Consider the following 16,185-nt stretch of genomic DNA (forward strand, 5'->3'; position numbering starts at 1 on the left):
GTAACAAAATAGTTTTTGGACCAAAATATGGAAACGCTTCACGAATTTGCGTGTCATCCTTTCGCAGGGGCCATGCTAATCTTCTCTGTATCGTATCCAATTTATTATATGTACTGCCGGAGCAAGTACAGTAGTTTATCAGCAGTGGTGCCTGTATATTCCCCCTCCAGGTGTGTGGACCCTTTGCTGCGGTTAAAAAAGGGAAGAGACTAAACTTGGGTCACACCCATTTTAGGAAGAACGTTTTTGCATCACTGGCATTTCTCTAACAGTCACCAATGCATTGAAAATGGCTACATCCTTACAGTTTGTACATTGTGAATTCATAAAGAGGCTCAGAGTAAAGCTTCCAGGAACAAAGATAACCGGATGAGTCCTACAAAAGTATGAATGTAGACTTGTACCAAAGTAATTTTTGGACCAAAATATGGAAACGCTTCACGAATTTGCGTGTCATCCTTTCGCAGGGGCCATGCTAATCTTCTCTGTATCGTATCCAATTTATTATATGTACTGCCGGAGCAAGTACAGTAGTTTCTCAGCAGTGGTGCCTGTATATTCCCCCTCCAGGTGTGTGGACCCTTTGCTGCGGTTAAAAAAGGGAAGAGACTAAACTTGGGTCACACCCATTTTAGGAAGAACGTTTTTGCATCACTGGCATTTCTCTAATAGTCACCAATGCATTGAAAATGGCTACATCCTTACAGTTTGTACTGTGTGAATTCATAAAGAGACTCAGAGAAAAGCCTCTTGGAACAAAGATAACCAGAAGAATACTAGAAAAGTATGAAGGTAGCCCTGAAACAAAATAATTTTTAGACCAAAATATGGAAACGCTTCACGAATTTGCGTGTCATCCTTTCGCAGGGGCCATGCTAATCTTCTCTGTATCGAATCCAATTTATTATATGTACTGCCGGAGCAAGTACAGTAGTTTATCAGCAGTGGTGCCTGTATATTCCCCCTCCAGGTGTGTGGACCCTTTGCTGCGGTTAAAAAAGGGAAGAGACTAAACTTGGGTCACACCCATTTTAGGAAGAACGTTTTTGCATCACTGGCATTTCTCTAATAGTCACCAATGCATTGAAAATGGCTACATCCTTACAGTTTGTACATTGTGAATTCATAAAGAGGCTCAGAGTAAAGATTCCAGGAACAAAGATAACCAGAAGAATACTAGAAAAGTATGAAGGTAGCCCTGAAACAAAATAATTTTTGGACGAAAATATGGAAACGCTTCACGAATTTGCGTGTCATCCTTTCGCAGGGGCCATGCTAATCTTCTCTGTATCGTATCCAATTTATTATATGTACTGCCGGAGCAAGTACAGTAGTTTCTCTGCAGTGGTGCCTGTATATTCCCCCTCCAGGTGTGTGGACCCTTTGCTTCGGTTAAAAAAGGGAAGAGACTAAACTTGGGTCACACACATTTTAGGAAGAACGTTTTTGCATCACTGGCATTTCTCTAATAGTCACCAATGCATTGAAAATGGCTACATCCTTACAGTTTGTACATTGTGAATTAATAAAGAGGCTCAGAGAAAAGCTTCCAGGAACAAAGATAATCTGAAGAATACTAGAAAAGTATGAAAGTTGCCCTGTAACAAAATAGTTTTTGGACCAAAATATGGAAACGCTTCACGAATTTGCGTGTCATCCTTTCGCAGGGGCCATGCTAATCTTCTCTGTATCGTATCCAATTTATTATATGTACTGCCGGAGCAAGTACAGTAGTTTCTCAGCAGTGGTGCCTGTATATTCCCCCTCCAGGTGTGTGGACCCTTTGCTTCGGTTAAAAAAGGGAAGAGACTAAACTTGGGTCACACCCATTTTAGGAAGAACGTTTTTGCATCACTGGCATTTCTCTAATAGTCACCAATGCATTGAAAATGGCTACATCCTTACAGTTTGTACATTGTGAATTAATAAAGAGGCTCAGAGAAAAACTTCCAGGAACAAAGATAATCTGAAGAATACTAGAAAAGTATGAAAGTTGCCCTGTAACAAAATAGTTTTTGGACCAAAATATGGAAACGCTTCACGAATTTGCGTGTCATCCTTTCGCAGGGGCCATGCTAATCTTCTCTGTATCGTATCCAATTTATTATATGTACTGCCGGAGCAAGTACAGTAGCTTCACTGCCGTGGTGCCTGTATATTCCCCGTTCAGGTGTGTGGACCCTTTGCTTCGGTTAAAAAAGGGAAGAGACTAAACTTGGGTCACACCCATTTTAAAAAGAACGTTTTTGCATCACTGGCATTTCTCTAACAGTCACCAATGCATTGAAAATGGCAACATCCTTACAGTTTGTACATTGTGAATTCATAAAGAGGCTCAGAGTAAAGCTTCCAGGAACAAAGATAACCGGATGATTCCTACAAAAGTATGAATGTAGACTTGTACCAAAGTAATTTTTGGACCAAAATATGGAAACGCTTCACGAATTTGCGTGTCATCCTTTCGCAGGTTCATGCTAATCTTCTCTGTTTCATATCCAATTTATTATATGTACTGCCGGAGCAAGTACAGTAGTTTCTCTGCAGTGGTGCCTGTATATTCCCCCTTCAGGTGTGTGGACCCTTTGCTGCGGTTGAAAAGGGAAGAGACTAAACTTGGGTCACACCCATTTTAGGAAGAACGTTTTTGCATCACTAGCATTTCTCTAACAGTCACCAATGCATTGAAAATGGCTACATCCTTACAGTTTGTACATTGTGAATTAATAAAGAGGCTCAGAGAAAAGCTTCCAGGAACAAAGATAATCTGAAGAATACTAGAAAAGTATGAAAGTTGCCCTGTAAAAAAATAGTTTTTGGACCAAAATATGGAAACGCTTCACGAATTTGCGTGTCATCCTTTCGCAGGGGCCATGCTAATCTTCTCTGTATCGAATCCAATTTATTATATGTACTGCCGGAGCAAGTACAGTAGTTTATCAGCAGTGGTGCCTGTATATTCCCCCTCCAGGTGTGTGGACCCTTTGCTGCGGTTAAAAAAGGGAAGAGACTAAACTTGGGTCACACCCATTTTAGGAAGAACGTTTTTGCATCACTGGCATTTCTCTAATAGTCACCAATGCATTGAAAATGGCTACATCCTTACAGTTTGTACATTGTGAATTCATAAAGAGGCTCAGCGTAAAGATTCCAGGAACAAAGATAACCAGAAGAATACTAGAAAAGTATGAAGGTAGCCCTGAAACAAAATAATTTTTGGACGAAAATATGGAAACGCTTCACGAATTTGCGTGTCATCCTTTCGCAGGGGCCATGCTAATCTTCTCTGTATCGTATCCAATTTATTATATGTACTGCCGGAGCAAGTACAGTAGTTTCTCTGCAGTGGTGCCTGTATATTCCCCCTCCAGGTGTGTGGACCCTTTGCTTCGGTTAAAAAAGGGAAGAGACTAAACTTGGGTCACACACATTTTAGGAAGAACGTTTTTGCATCACTGGCATTTCTCTAATAGTCACCAATGCATTGAAAATGGCTACATCCTTACAGTTTGTACATTGTGAATTAATAAAGAGGCTCAGAGAAAAGCTTCCAGGAACAAAGATAATCTGAAGAATACTAGAAAAGTATGAAAGTTGCCCTGTAACAAAATAGTTTTTGGACCAAAATATGGAAACGCTTCACGAATTTGCGTGTCATCCTTTCGCAGGGGCCATGCTAATCTTCTCTGTATCGTATCCAATTTATTATATGTACTGCCGGAGCAAGTACAGTAGTTTATCAGCAGTGGTGCCTGTATATTCCCCCTCCAGGTGTGTGGACCCTTTGCTGCGGTTGAAAAGGGAAGAGACTAAACTTGGGTCACACCCATTTTAGGAAGAACGTTTTTGCATCACTAGCATTTCTCTAACAGTCACCAATGCATTGAAAATGGCTACATCCTTACAGTTTGTACATTGTGAATTAATAAAGAGGCTCAGAGAAAAGCTTCCAGGAACAAAGATAATCTGAAGAATACTAGAAAAGTATGAAAGTTGCCCTGTAACAAAATAATTTTTGGACGAAAATATGGAAACGCTTCACGAATTTGCGTGTCATCCTTTCGCAGGGGCCATGCTAATCTTCTCTGTATCGTATCCAATTTATTATATGTACTGCCGGAGCAAGTACAGTAGCTTCACTGCAGTGGTGCCTGTATATTTCACCTACAGGTGAGTGGCCCCTTTGCTGCGGTAAAAACAGACAGGAGGCTAAACTTTAGTCACACCCATTGTCAGCAGCACATTTGAGCATCACTGGCATCATTCTAACGGTCAACAATAGATTGATAATGGCTACATCCTTTCAGTTTGTACTGTGTGAATTCATAGAGAGGCTCAGAGAAAAGCCTCTTGGTACAAAGATAACCAGAAGAATACTAGAAAAGTATGAAAGTAGCCCTGTAACAAAATAATTTTTGGACCAAAATATGGAAACGCTTCACCAATTTGCGTGTCATCTTTTCGCAGGGGCCATGTTAATCTTCTCTGTATCGTATCTCATTTATTATATATACTGCCGGAGCAAGTACAGTAGTTTCTCTGCAGTGGTGCCTGTATATTCCCCGTTCAGGTGTGTGGACCCTTTGCTTCAGTTAAAAAAGGGAAGAGACTAAACTTGGGTCACACCCATTTTAGGAAGAACGTTTTTGCATCACTGGCATTTCTCTAACAGTCACCAATGCATTGAAAATGGCTACATCCTTACAGTTTGTACATTGTGAATTCATAAAGAGGCTCAGAGTAAAGATTCCAGGAACAAAGATAACTGGATGATTCCTACAAAAGTATGAATGTAGACTTGTACCAAAGTAATTTTTGGACGAAAATATGGAAACGCTTCACGAATTTGCGTGTCATCCTTTCGCAGGGGCCATGCTAATCTTCTCTGTATCGTATCCAATTTATTATATGTACTGCCGGAGCAAGTACAGTAGTTTCTCTGCAGTGGTGCCTGTATATTCCCCCTCCAGGTGTGTGGACCCTTTGCTTCGGTTAAAAAAGGGAAGAGACTAAACTTGGGTCACACCCATTTTAGGAAGAACGTTTTTGCATCACTGGCATTTCTCTAATAGTCACCAATGCATTGAAAATGGCTACATCCTTACAGTTTGTACTGTGTGAATTCATAAAGAGACTCAGAGAAAAGCCTCTTGGAACAAAGATAACCAGAAGAATACTAGAAAAGTATGAAGGTAGCCCTGAAACAAAATAATTTTTAGACCAAAATATGGAAACGCTTCACGAATTTGCGTGTCATCCTTTCGCAGGGGCCATGCTAATCTTCTCTGTATCGTATCCAATTTATTATATGTACTGCCGGAGCAAGTACAGTAGCTTCACTGCCGTGGTGCCTGTATATTCCCCGTTCAGGTGTGTGGACCCTTTGCTTCGGTTAAAAAAGGGAAGAGACTAAACTTGGGTCACACCCATTTTAAAAAGAACGTTTTTGCATCACTGGCATTTCTCTAACAGTCACCAATGCATTGAAAATGGCTACATCCTTACAGTTTGTACATTGTGAATTCATAAAGAGGCTCAGAGTAAAGCTTCCAGGAACAAAGATAACCGGATGATTCCTACAAAAGTATGAATGTAGACTTGTACCAAAGTAATTTTTGGACCTAAATATGGAAACGCTTCACGAATTTGCGTGTCATCCTTTCGCAGGGGCCATGCTAATCTTCTCTGTATCATATCCAATTTATTATATGTACTGCCGGAGCAAGTACAGTAGTTTCTCTGCAGTGGTGCCTGTATATTCCCCCTTCAGGTGTGTGGACCCTTTGCTGCGGTTGAAAAGGGAAGAGACTAAACTTGGGTCACACCCATTTTAGGAAGAACGTTTTTGCATCACTAGCATTTCTCTAACAGTCACCAATGTAGAGATGAGCCGGATACTCGGCTGAAACGAGTATCCGGTACGGATAAAGCACTTTTGCCGAGCACGAGTATTATACGAGTAATACGAGTCAATATCTGTGCTCGGACTGAATGAAAATCCTCACACAGCGTCACAGCGCTCCTCCCCTTCACACACCGCTCTGCTCACTCACTCACAGAACAGCTCTCTGTCTCTCAGTCACTCAGGTTCGCGGGTCTTTTCCGTTAACGTTTAGGGTTTCTTCAGCTTGAAGTTTGTTTTTATTTCAGTTTGTACTTACTTATTAACCAGTAGAGTTCTGTTAAACGTGGGTTCGTTCAGACGTGGTGCTGGTAGAAAGCGACTCGCGTTGCGTCTCTGCCTGTCGGAGATTTTTTTTTTTTTTTTTTTTACTTTAACGGTTTAAACTTTTTTTAAACCGTCAGTTGGCTCTAACCAGTTTTATTTTACTTCACGCACTGAGTGTCTGACAAGTTCTAGGTAGTAGTGGTATAAAAAATATTACAAATTAAGCTACACACACACACACACACTCCCCCTCTCTCTCTCTGTCTCTCTCTTACTCACTTACACACACACACACACACACACACACACACACACACATACACACACACACACACCTGGTGTGGAAATAAATTAAAAAAAATTCAAAGTTAAAAAAGAAAGTTATGTTGAGTATGAAAACACTTGTTATTACATTTCACTTCATAATTGCAACAGCATGTGTTGTATTCATTGTTACAAAACTTGTTCTGTAAATAGTTCGTTTGCTATTGTGATCAAAATCATTGATCTGAAGCTCAATGCTGATGCTGTCCTGTAATAGTTTTCTAATCAGCAATAAATATAACAATTTCTGATCAACCCATATCAATTGCTTAAAATAACATACTGGTTAAAGCCCCGCCCATTTCAAGACAACCCGGCCCACTTCCGGGTTAAATCACACCCACTTCCGGGTTAGGCCCCGCCCACTCAGAGTACGGATACGGATACAGATAATTGATATGGTTAACAGATACAGATACAGATACAGATAATGCTGTACTCGCTCATCCCTACACCAATGCATTGAAAATGGCTACATCCTTACAGTTTGTACAGTGTGAATTAATAAAGAGGCTCAGAGAAAAGCTTCCAGGAACAAAGATAATCTGAAGAATACTAGAAAAGTATGAAAGTTGCCCTGTAACAAAATAGTTTTTGGACCAAAATATGGAAACGCTTCACGAATTTGCGTGTCATCCTTTCGCAGGGGCCATGCTAATCTTCTCTGTATCGTATCCAATTTATTATATGTACTGCCGGAGCAAGTACAGTAGTTTATCAGCAGTGGTGCCTGTATATTCCCCCTCCAGGTGTGTGGACCCTTTGCTGCGGTTAAAAAAGGGAAGAGACTAAACTTGGGTCACACCCATTTTAGGAAGAACGTTTTTGCATCACTGGCATTTCTCTAACAGTCACCAATGCATTGAAAATGGCTACATCCTTACAGTTTGTACATTGTGAATTCATAAAGAGGCTCAGAGTAAAGCTTCCAGGAACAAAGATAACCGGATGAGTCCTACAAAAGTATGAATGTAGACTTGTACCAAAGTAATTTTTGGACCAAAATATGGAAACGCTTCACGAATTTGCGTGTCATCCTTTCGCAGGGGCCATGCTAATCTTCTCTGTATCGTATCCAATTTATTATATGTACTGCCGGAGCAAGTACAGTAGTTTCTCAGCAGTGGTGCCTGTATATTCCCCCTCCAGGTGTGTGGACCCTTTGCTGCGGTTAAAAAAGGGAAGAGACTAAACTTGGGTCACACCCATTTTAGGAAGAACGTTTTTGCATCACTGGCATTTCTCTAATAGTCACCAATGCATTGAAAATGGCTACATCCTTACAGTTTGTACTGTGTGAATTCATAAAGAGACTCAGAGAAAAGCCTCTTGGAACAAAGATAACCAGAAGAATACTAGAAAAGTATGAAGGTAGCCCTGAAACAAAATAATTTTTAGACCAAAATATGGAAACGCTTCACGAATTTGCGTGTCATCCTTTCGCAGGGGCCATGCTAATCTTCTCTGTATCGAATCCAATTTATTATATGTACTGCCGGAGCAAGTACAGTAGTTTATCAGCAGTGGTGCCTGTATATTCCCCCTCCAGGTGTGTGGACCCTTTGCTGCGGTTAAAAAAGGGAAGAGACTAAACTTGGGTCACACCCATTTTAGGAAGAACGTTTTTGCATCACTGGCATTTCTCTAATAGTCACCAATGCATTGAAAATGGCTACATCCTTACAGTTTGTACATTGTGAATTCATAAAGAGGCTCAGAGTAAAGATTCCAGGAACAAAGATAACCAGAAGAATACTAGAAAAGTATGAAGGTAGCCCTGAAACAAAATAATTTTTGGACGAAAATATGGAAACGCTTCACGAATTTGCGTGTCATCCTTTCGCAGGGGCCATGCTAATCTTCTCTGTATCGTATCCAATTTATTATATGTACTGCCGGAGCAAGTACAGTAGTTTCTCTGCAGTGGTGCCTGTATATTCCCCCTCCAGGTGTGTGGACCCTTTGCTTCGGTTAAAAAAGGGAAGAGACTAAACTTGGGTCACACACATTTTAGGAAGAACGTTTTTGCATCACTGGCATTTCTCTAATAGTCACCAATGCATTGAAAATGGCTACATCCTTACAGTTTGTACATTGTGAATTAATAAAGAGGCTCAGAGAAAAGCTTCCAGGAACAAAGATAATCTGAAGAATACTAGAAAAGTATGAAAGTTGCCCTGTAACAAAATAGTTTTTGGACCAAAATATGGAAACGCTTCACGAATTTGCGTGTCATCCTTTCGCAGGGGCCATGCTAATCTTCTCTGTATCGTATCCAATTTATTATATGTACTGCCGGAGCAAGTACAGTAGTTTCTCAGCAGTGGTGCCTGTATATTCCCCCTCCAGGTGTGTGGACCCTTTGCTTCGGTTAAAAAAGGGAAGAGACTAAACTTGGGTCACACCCATTTTAGGAAGAACGTTTTTGCATCACTGGCATTTCTCTAATAGTCACCAATGCATTGAAAATGGCTACATCCTTACAGTTTGTACATTGTGAATTAATAAAGAGGCTCAGAGAAAAACTTCCAGGAACAAAGATAATCTGAAGAATACTAGAAAAGTATGAAAGTTGCCCTGTAACAAAATAGTTTTTGGACCAAAATATGGAAACGCTTCACGAATTTGCGTGTCATCCTTTCGCAGGGGCCATGCTAATCTTCTCTGTATCGTATCCAATTTATTATATGTACTGCCGGAGCAAGTACAGTAGCTTCACTGCCGTGGTGCCTGTATATTCCCCGTTCAGGTGTGTGGACCCTTTGCTTCGGTTAAAAAAGGGAAGAGACTAAACTTGGGTCACACCCATTTTAAAAAGAACGTTTTTGCATCACTGGCATTTCTCTAACAGTCACCAATGCATTGAAAATGGCAACATCCTTACAGTTTGTACATTGTGAATTCATAAAGAGGCTCAGAGTAAAGCTTCCAGGAACAAAGATAACCGGATGATTCCTACAAAAGTATGAATGTAGACTTGTACCAAAGTAATTTTTGGACCAAAATATGGAAACGCTTCACGAATTTGCGTGTCATCCTTTCGCAGGTTCATGCTAATCTTCTCTGTTTCATATCCAATTTATTATATGTACTGCCGGAGCAAGTACAGTAGTTTCTCTGCAGTGGTGCCTGTATATTCCCCCTTCAGGTGTGTGGACCCTTTGCTGCGGTTGAAAAGGGAAGAGACTAAACTTGGGTCACACCCATTTTAGGAAGAACGTTTTTGCATCACTAGCATTTCTCTAACAGTCACCAATGCATTGAAAATGGCTACATCCTTACAGTTTGTACATTGTGAATTAATAAAGAGGCTCAGAGAAAAGCTTCCAGGAACAAAGATAATCTGAAGAATACTAGAAAAGTATGAAAGTTGCCCTGTAAAAAAATAGTTTTTGGACCAAAATATGGAAACGCTTCACGAATTTGCGTGTCATCCTTTCGCAGGGGCCATGCTAATCTTCTCTGTATCGAATCCAATTTATTATATGTACTGCCGGAGCAAGTACAGTAGTTTATCAGCAGTGGTGCCTGTATATTCCCCCTCCAGGTGTGTGGACCCTTTGCTGCGGTTAAAAAAGGGAAGAGACTAAACTTGGGTCACACCCATTTTAGGAAGAACGTTTTTGCATCACTGGCATTTCTCTAATAGTCACCAATGCATTGAAAATGGCTACATCCTTACAGTTTGTACATTGTGAATTCATAAAGAGGCTCAGCGTAAAGATTCCAGGAACAAAGATAACCAGAAGAATACTAGAAAAGTATGAAGGTAGCCCTGAAACAAAATAATTTTTGGACGAAAATATGGAAACGCTTCACGAATTTGCGTGTCATCCTTTCGCAGGGGCCATGCTAATCTTCTCTGTATCGTATCCAATTTATTATATGTACTGCCGGAGCAAGTACAGTAGTTTCTCTGCAGTGGTGCCTGTATATTCCCCCTCCAGGTGTGTGGACCCTTTGCTTCGGTTAAAAAAGGGAAGAGACTAAACTTGGGTCACACACATTTTAGGAAGAACGTTTTTGCATCACTGGCATTTCTCTAATAGTCACCAATGCATTGAAAATGGCTACATCCTTACAGTTTGTACATTGTGAATTAATAAAGAGGCTCAGAGAAAAGCTTCCAGGAACAAAGATAATCTGAAGAATACTAGAAAAGTATGAAAGTTGCCCTGTAACAAAATAGTTTTTGGACCAAAATATGGAAACGCTTCACGAATTTGCGTGTCATCCTTTCGCAGGGGCCATGCTAATCTTCTCTGTATCGTATCCAATTTATTATATGTACTGCCGGAGCAAGTACAGTAGTTTATCAGCAGTGGTGCCTGTATATTCCCCCTCCAGGTGTGTGGACCCTTTGCTGCGGTTGAAAAGGGAAGAGACTAAACTTGGGTCACACCCATTTTAGGAAGAACGTTTTTGCATCACTAGCATTTCTCTAACAGTCACCAATGCATTGAAAATGGCTACATCCTTACAGTTTGTACATTGTGAATTAATAAAGAGGCTCAGAGAAAAGCTTCCAGGAACAAAGATAATCTGAAGAATACTAGAAAAGTATGAAAGTTGCCCTGTAACAAAATAATTTTTGGACGAAAATATGGAAACGCTTCACGAATTTGCGTGTCATCCTTTCGCAGGGGCCATGCTAATCTTCTCTGTATCGTATCCAATTTATTATATGTACTGCCGGAGCAAGTACAGTAGCTTCACTGCAGTGGTGCCTGTATATTTCACCTACAGGTGAGTGGCCCCTTTGCTGCGGTAAAAACAGACAGGAGGCTAAACTTTAGTCACACCCATTGTCAGCAGCACATTTGAGCATCACTGGCATCATTCTAACGGTCAACAATAGATTGATAATGGCTACATCCTTTCAGTTTGTACTGTGTGAATTCATAGAGAGGCTCAGAGAAAAGCCTCTTGGTACAAAGATAACCAGAAGAATACTAGAAAAGTATGAAAGTAGCCCTGTAACAAAATAATTTTTGGACCAAAATATGGAAACGCTTCACCAATTTGCGTGTCATCTTTTCGCAGGGGCCATGTTAATCTTCTCTGTATCGTATCTCATTTATTATATATACTGCCGGAGCAAGTACAGTAGTTTCTCTGCAGTGGTGCCTGTATATTCCCCGTTCAGGTGTGTGGACCCTTTGCTTCAGTTAAAAAAGGGAAGAGACTAAACTTGGGTCACACCCATTTTAGGAAGAACGTTTTTGCATCACTGGCATTTCTCTAACAGTCACCAATGCATTGAAAATGGCTACATCCTTACAGTTTGTACATTGTGAATTCATAAAGAGGCTCAGAGTAAAGATTCCAGGAACAAAGATAACTGGATGATTCCTACAAAAGTATGAATGTAGACTTGTACCAAAGTAATTTTTGGACGAAAATATGGAAACGCTTCACGAATTTGCGTGTCATCCTTTCGCAGGGGCCATGCTAATCTTCTCTGTATCGTATCCAATTTATTATATGTACTGCCGGAGCAAGTACAGTAGTTTCTCTGCAGTGGTGCCTGTATATTCCCCCTCCAGGTGTGTGGACCCTTTGCTTCGGTTAAAAAAGGGAAGAGACTAAACTTGGGTCACACCCATTTTAGGAAGAACGTTTTTGCATCACTGGCATTTCTCTAATAGTCACCAATGCATTGAAAATGGCTACATCCTTACAGTTTGTACTGTGTGAATTCATAAAGAGACTCAGAGAAAAGCCTCTTGGAACAAAGATAACCAGAAGAATACTAGAAAAGTATGAAGGTAGCCCTGAAACAAAATAATTTTTAGACCAAAATATGGAAACGCTTCACGAATTTGCGTGTCATCCTTTCGCAGGGGCCATGCTAATCTTCTCTGTATCGTATCCAATTTATTATATGTACTGCCGGAGCAAGTACAGTAGCTTCACTGCCGTGGTGCCTGTATATTCCCCGTTCAGGTGTGTGGACCCTTTGCTTCGGTTAAAAAAGGGAAGAGACTAAACTTGGGTCACACCCATTTTAAAAAGAACGTTTTTGCATCACTGGCATTTCTCTAACAGTCACCAATGCATTGAAAATGGCTACATCCTTACAGTTTGTACATTGTGAATTCATAAAGAGGCTCAGAGTAAAGCTTCCAGGAACAAAGATAACCGGATGATTCCTACAAAAGTATGAATGTAGACTTGTACCAAAGTAATTTTTGGACCTAAATATGGAAACGCTTCACGAATTTGCGTGTCATCCTTTCGCAGGGGCCATGCTAATCTTCTCTGTATCATATCCAATTTATTATATGTACTGCCGGAGCAAGTACAGTAGTTTCTCTGCAGTGGTGCCTGTATATTCCCCCTTCAGGTGTGTGGACCCTTTGCTGCGGTTGAAAAGGGAAGAGACTAAACTTGGGTCACACCCATTTTAGGAAGAACGTTTTTGCATCACTAGCATTTCTCTAACAGTCACCAATGTAGAGATGAGCCGGATACTCGGCTGAAACGAGTATCCGGTACGGATAAAGCACTTTTGCCGAGCACGAGTATTATACGAGTAATACGAGTCAATATCTGTGCTCGGACTGAATGAAAATCCTCACACAGCGTCACAGCGCTCCTCCCCTTCACACACCGCTCTGCTCACTCACTCACAGAACAGCTCTCTGTCTCTCAGTCACTCAGGTTCGCGGGTCTTTTCCGTTAACGTTTAGGGTTTCTTCAGCTTGAAGTTTGTTTTTATTTCAGTTTGTACTTACTTATTAACCAGTAGAGTTCTGTTAAACGTGGGTTCGTTCAGACGTGGTGCTGGTAGAAAGCGACTCGCGTTGCGTCTCTGCCTGTCGGAGATTTTTTTTTTTTTTTTTTTTACTTTAACGGTTTAAACTTTTTTTAAACCGTCAGTTGGCTCTAACCAGTTTTATTTTACTTCACGCACTGAGTGTCTGACAAGTTCTAGGTAGTAGTGGTATAAAAAATATTACAAATTAAGCTACACACACACACACACACTCCCCCTCTCTCTCTCTGTCTCTCTCTTACTCACTTACACACACACACACACACACACACACACACACATACACACACACACACACCTGGTGTGGAAATAAATTAAAAAAAATTCAAAGTTAAAAAAGAAAGTTATGTTGAGTATGAAAACACTTGTTATTACATTTCACTTCATAATTGCAACAGCATGTGTTGTATTCATTGTTACAAAACTTGTTCTGTAAATAGTTCGTTTGCTATTGTGATCAAAATCATTGATCTGAAGCTCAATGCTGATGCTGTCCTGTAATAGTTTTCTAATCAGCAATAAATATAACAATTTCTGATCAACCCATATCAATTGCTTAAAATAACATACTGGTTAAAGCCCCGCCCATTTCAAGACAACCCGGCCCACTTCCGGGTTAAATCACACCCACTTCCGGGTTAGGCCCCGCCCACTCAGAGTACGGATACGGATACAGATAATTGATATGGTTAACAGATACAGATACAGATACAGATAATGCTGTACTCGCTCATCCCTACACCAATGCATTGAAAATGGCTACATCCTTACAGTTTGTACAGTGTGAATTAATAAAGAGGCTCAGAGAAAAGCTTCCAGGAACAAAGATAATCTGAAGAATACTAGAAAAGTATGAAAGTTGCCCTGTAACAAAATAGTTTTTGGACCAAAATATGGAAACGCTTCACGAATTTGCGTGTCATCCTTTCGCAGGGGCCATGCTAATCTTCTCTGTATCGTATCCAATTTATTATATGTACTGCCGGAGCAAGTACAGTAGTTTATCAGCAGTGGTGCCTGTATATTCCCCCTTCAGGTGTGTGGACCCTTTGCTGCGGTTGAAAAGGGAAGAGACTAAACTTGGGTCACACCCATTTTAGGAAGAACGTTTTTGCATCACTAGCATTTCTCTAACAGTCACCAATGTAGAGATGAGCCGGATACTCGGCTGAAACGAGTATCCGGTACGGATAAAGCACTTTTGCCGAGCACGAGTATTATACGAGTAATACGAGTCAATATCTGTGCTCGGACTGAATGAAAATCCTCACACAGCGTCACAGCGCTCCTCCCCTTCACACACCGCTCTGCTCACTCACTCACAGAACAGCTCTCTGTCTCTCAGTCACTCAGGTTCGCGGGTCTTTTCCGTTAACGTTTAGGGTTTCTTCAGCTTGAAGTTTGTTTTTATTTCAGTTTGTACTTACTTATTAACCAGTAGAGTTCTGTTAAACGTGGGTTCGTTCAGACGTGGTGCTGGTAGAAAGCGACTCGCGTTGCGTCTCTGCCTGTCGGAGATTTTTTTTTTTTTTTTTTTTACTTTAACGGTTTAAACTTTTTTTAAACCGTCAGTTGGCTCTAACCAGTTTTATTTTACTTCACGCACTGAGTGTCTGACAAGTTCTAGGTAGTAGTGGTATAAAAAATATTACAAATTAAGCTACACACACACACACACACTCCCCCTCTCTCTCTCTGTCTCTCTCTTACTCACTTACACACACACACACACACACACACACACACACATACACACACACACACACCTGGTGTGGAAATAAATTAAAAAAAATTCAAAGTTAAAAAAGAAAGTTATGTTGAGTATGAAAACACTTGTTATTACATTTCACTTCATAATTGCAACAGCATGTGTTGTATTCATTGTTACAAAACTTGTTCTGTAAATAGTTCGTTTGCTATTGTGATCAAAATCATTGATCTGAAGCTCAATGCTGATGCTGTCCTGTAATAGTTTTCTAATCAGCAATAAATATAACAATTTCTGATCAACCCATATCAATTGCTTAAAATAACATACTGGTTAAAGCCCCGCCCATTTCAAGACAACCCGGCCCACTTCCGGGTTAAATCACACCCACTTCCGGGTTAGGCCCCGCCCACTCAGAGTACGGATACGGATACAGATAATTGATATGGTTAACAGATACAGATACAGATACAGATAATGCTGTACTCGCTCATCCCTACACCAATGCATTGAAAATGGCTACATCCTTACAGTTTGTACAGTGTGAATTAATAAAGAGGCTCAGAGAAAAGCTTCCAGGAACAAAGATAATCTGAAGAATACTAGAAAAGTATGAAAGTTGCCCTATAACAAAATAGTTTTTGGACCAAAATATGGAAACGCTTCACGAATTTGCGTGTCATCCTTTCGCAGGGGCCATGCTAATCTTCTCTGTATCGTATCCAATTTATTATATGTACTGCCGGAGCAAGTACAGTAGTTTATCAGCAGTGGTGCCTGTATATTCCCCCTCCAGGTGTGTGGACCCTTTGCTGCGGTTAAAAAAGGGAAGAGACTAAACTTGGGTCACACCCATTTTAGGAAGAACGTTTTTGCATCACTGGCATTTCTCTAACAGTCACCAATGCATTGAAAATGGCTACATCCTTACAGTTTGTACATTGTGAATTCATAAAGAGGCTCAGAGTAAAGATTCCAGGAACAAAGATAACCAGAAGAATACTAGAAAAGTATGAAGGTAGCCCTGAAACAAAATAATTTTTGGACGAAAATATGGAAACGCTTCACGAATTTGCGTGTCATCCTTTCGCAGGGGCCATGCTAATCTTCTCTGTATCGTATCCAATTTATTATATGTACTGCCGGAGCAAGTACAGTAGCTTCACTGCAGTGGTGCCTGTATATTTCACCTACAGGTGAGTGGCCCCT

General features: G+C 40.5%; 33 non-coding genes across 33 annotated transcripts; all 33 read right to left on the reverse strand.

Moving 5' to 3' along the window:
• Positions 1-22: 22 nt before the first annotated feature.
• On the reverse strand, positions 23-129 carry LOC128446547 (U6 spliceosomal RNA). The gene has a single exon (XR_008339599.1). It is a non-coding gene; the product is annotated as a U6 spliceosomal RNA (small nuclear RNA).
• A 293-nt stretch (positions 130-422) lies between these two features.
• Positions 423-529, reverse strand: LOC128446548 (U6 spliceosomal RNA). Its single transcript, XR_008339600.1, has one exon. It is a non-coding gene; the product is annotated as a U6 spliceosomal RNA (small nuclear RNA).
• A 293-nt stretch (positions 530-822) lies between these two features.
• On the reverse strand, positions 823-929 carry LOC128446564 (U6 spliceosomal RNA). The gene has a single exon (XR_008339615.1). It is a non-coding gene; the product is annotated as a U6 spliceosomal RNA (small nuclear RNA).
• A 293-nt stretch (positions 930-1,222) lies between these two features.
• LOC128446549 (U6 spliceosomal RNA) lies at positions 1,223-1,329 on the reverse strand. The gene has a single exon (XR_008339601.1). It is a non-coding gene; the product is annotated as a U6 spliceosomal RNA (small nuclear RNA).
• A 293-nt stretch (positions 1,330-1,622) lies between these two features.
• Positions 1,623-1,729, reverse strand: LOC128446550 (U6 spliceosomal RNA). The gene has a single exon (XR_008339602.1). It is a non-coding gene; the product is annotated as a U6 spliceosomal RNA (small nuclear RNA).
• A 293-nt stretch (positions 1,730-2,022) lies between these two features.
• Positions 2,023-2,129, reverse strand: LOC128446551 (U6 spliceosomal RNA). The gene has a single exon (XR_008339603.1). It is a non-coding gene; the product is annotated as a U6 spliceosomal RNA (small nuclear RNA).
• A 293-nt stretch (positions 2,130-2,422) lies between these two features.
• LOC128446577 (U6 spliceosomal RNA) lies at positions 2,423-2,528 on the reverse strand. Its single transcript, XR_008339628.1, has one exon. It is a non-coding gene; the product is annotated as a U6 spliceosomal RNA (small nuclear RNA).
• A 292-nt stretch (positions 2,529-2,820) lies between these two features.
• Positions 2,821-2,927, reverse strand: LOC128446565 (U6 spliceosomal RNA). Its single transcript, XR_008339616.1, has one exon. It is a non-coding gene; the product is annotated as a U6 spliceosomal RNA (small nuclear RNA).
• A 293-nt stretch (positions 2,928-3,220) lies between these two features.
• Positions 3,221-3,327, reverse strand: LOC128446561 (U6 spliceosomal RNA). Its single transcript, XR_008339612.1, has one exon. It is a non-coding gene; the product is annotated as a U6 spliceosomal RNA (small nuclear RNA).
• Positions 3,328-3,620: 293 nt separating this feature from the next.
• Positions 3,621-3,727, reverse strand: LOC128446552 (U6 spliceosomal RNA). The gene has a single exon (XR_008339604.1). It is a non-coding gene; the product is annotated as a U6 spliceosomal RNA (small nuclear RNA).
• Positions 3,728-4,019: 292 nt separating this feature from the next.
• Positions 4,020-4,126, reverse strand: LOC128446572 (U6 spliceosomal RNA). The gene has a single exon (XR_008339623.1). It is a non-coding gene; the product is annotated as a U6 spliceosomal RNA (small nuclear RNA).
• Positions 4,127-4,419: 293 nt separating this feature from the next.
• LOC128446575 (U6 spliceosomal RNA) lies at positions 4,420-4,526 on the reverse strand. The gene has a single exon (XR_008339626.1). It is a non-coding gene; the product is annotated as a U6 spliceosomal RNA (small nuclear RNA).
• Positions 4,527-4,819: 293 nt separating this feature from the next.
• Positions 4,820-4,926, reverse strand: LOC128446583 (U6 spliceosomal RNA). Its single transcript, XR_008339633.1, has one exon. It is a non-coding gene; the product is annotated as a U6 spliceosomal RNA (small nuclear RNA).
• Positions 4,927-5,219: 293 nt separating this feature from the next.
• On the reverse strand, positions 5,220-5,326 carry LOC128446544 (U6 spliceosomal RNA). Its single transcript, XR_008339596.1, has one exon. It is a non-coding gene; the product is annotated as a U6 spliceosomal RNA (small nuclear RNA).
• Positions 5,327-5,619: 293 nt separating this feature from the next.
• LOC128446568 (U6 spliceosomal RNA) lies at positions 5,620-5,726 on the reverse strand. Its single transcript, XR_008339619.1, has one exon. It is a non-coding gene; the product is annotated as a U6 spliceosomal RNA (small nuclear RNA).
• Positions 5,727-7,091: 1,365 nt separating this feature from the next.
• Positions 7,092-7,198, reverse strand: LOC128446553 (U6 spliceosomal RNA). Its single transcript, XR_008339605.1, has one exon. It is a non-coding gene; the product is annotated as a U6 spliceosomal RNA (small nuclear RNA).
• Positions 7,199-7,491: 293 nt separating this feature from the next.
• On the reverse strand, positions 7,492-7,598 carry LOC128446554 (U6 spliceosomal RNA). The gene has a single exon (XR_008339606.1). It is a non-coding gene; the product is annotated as a U6 spliceosomal RNA (small nuclear RNA).
• A 293-nt stretch (positions 7,599-7,891) lies between these two features.
• On the reverse strand, positions 7,892-7,998 carry LOC128446566 (U6 spliceosomal RNA). Its single transcript, XR_008339617.1, has one exon. It is a non-coding gene; the product is annotated as a U6 spliceosomal RNA (small nuclear RNA).
• Positions 7,999-8,291: 293 nt separating this feature from the next.
• On the reverse strand, positions 8,292-8,398 carry LOC128446538 (U6 spliceosomal RNA). The gene has a single exon (XR_008339591.1). It is a non-coding gene; the product is annotated as a U6 spliceosomal RNA (small nuclear RNA).
• A 293-nt stretch (positions 8,399-8,691) lies between these two features.
• Positions 8,692-8,798, reverse strand: LOC128446555 (U6 spliceosomal RNA). Its single transcript, XR_008339607.1, has one exon. It is a non-coding gene; the product is annotated as a U6 spliceosomal RNA (small nuclear RNA).
• A 293-nt stretch (positions 8,799-9,091) lies between these two features.
• On the reverse strand, positions 9,092-9,198 carry LOC128446556 (U6 spliceosomal RNA). Its single transcript, XR_008339608.1, has one exon. It is a non-coding gene; the product is annotated as a U6 spliceosomal RNA (small nuclear RNA).
• A 293-nt stretch (positions 9,199-9,491) lies between these two features.
• LOC128446578 (U6 spliceosomal RNA) lies at positions 9,492-9,597 on the reverse strand. Its single transcript, XR_008339629.1, has one exon. It is a non-coding gene; the product is annotated as a U6 spliceosomal RNA (small nuclear RNA).
• A 292-nt stretch (positions 9,598-9,889) lies between these two features.
• On the reverse strand, positions 9,890-9,996 carry LOC128446567 (U6 spliceosomal RNA). The gene has a single exon (XR_008339618.1). It is a non-coding gene; the product is annotated as a U6 spliceosomal RNA (small nuclear RNA).
• Positions 9,997-10,289: 293 nt separating this feature from the next.
• LOC128446539 (U6 spliceosomal RNA) lies at positions 10,290-10,396 on the reverse strand. Its single transcript, XR_008339592.1, has one exon. It is a non-coding gene; the product is annotated as a U6 spliceosomal RNA (small nuclear RNA).
• Positions 10,397-10,689: 293 nt separating this feature from the next.
• LOC128446557 (U6 spliceosomal RNA) lies at positions 10,690-10,796 on the reverse strand. Its single transcript, XR_008339609.1, has one exon. It is a non-coding gene; the product is annotated as a U6 spliceosomal RNA (small nuclear RNA).
• Positions 10,797-11,088: 292 nt separating this feature from the next.
• On the reverse strand, positions 11,089-11,195 carry LOC128446540 (U6 spliceosomal RNA). Its single transcript, XR_008339593.1, has one exon. It is a non-coding gene; the product is annotated as a U6 spliceosomal RNA (small nuclear RNA).
• A 293-nt stretch (positions 11,196-11,488) lies between these two features.
• On the reverse strand, positions 11,489-11,595 carry LOC128446576 (U6 spliceosomal RNA). The gene has a single exon (XR_008339627.1). It is a non-coding gene; the product is annotated as a U6 spliceosomal RNA (small nuclear RNA).
• A 293-nt stretch (positions 11,596-11,888) lies between these two features.
• LOC128446541 (U6 spliceosomal RNA) lies at positions 11,889-11,995 on the reverse strand. The gene has a single exon (XR_008339594.1). It is a non-coding gene; the product is annotated as a U6 spliceosomal RNA (small nuclear RNA).
• Positions 11,996-12,288: 293 nt separating this feature from the next.
• On the reverse strand, positions 12,289-12,395 carry LOC128446545 (U6 spliceosomal RNA). The gene has a single exon (XR_008339597.1). It is a non-coding gene; the product is annotated as a U6 spliceosomal RNA (small nuclear RNA).
• Positions 12,396-12,688: 293 nt separating this feature from the next.
• Positions 12,689-12,795, reverse strand: LOC128446569 (U6 spliceosomal RNA). Its single transcript, XR_008339620.1, has one exon. It is a non-coding gene; the product is annotated as a U6 spliceosomal RNA (small nuclear RNA).
• A 1,361-nt stretch (positions 12,796-14,156) lies between these two features.
• On the reverse strand, positions 14,157-14,263 carry LOC128446558 (U6 spliceosomal RNA). Its single transcript, XR_008339610.1, has one exon. It is a non-coding gene; the product is annotated as a U6 spliceosomal RNA (small nuclear RNA).
• Positions 14,264-15,624: 1,361 nt separating this feature from the next.
• Positions 15,625-15,731, reverse strand: LOC128446560 (U6 spliceosomal RNA). Its single transcript, XR_008339611.1, has one exon. It is a non-coding gene; the product is annotated as a U6 spliceosomal RNA (small nuclear RNA).
• A 293-nt stretch (positions 15,732-16,024) lies between these two features.
• Positions 16,025-16,131, reverse strand: LOC128446542 (U6 spliceosomal RNA). The gene has a single exon (XR_008339595.1). It is a non-coding gene; the product is annotated as a U6 spliceosomal RNA (small nuclear RNA).
• Positions 16,132-16,185: the final 54 nt, after the last annotated feature.

The sequence above is a fragment of the Pleuronectes platessa genome, chromosome 8 (assembly GCF_947347685.1).
Source record: "Pleuronectes platessa chromosome 8, fPlePla1.1, whole genome shotgun sequence".
Classification (NCBI taxonomy): Eukaryota; Metazoa; Chordata; class Actinopteri; order Pleuronectiformes; family Pleuronectidae; genus Pleuronectes; species Pleuronectes platessa.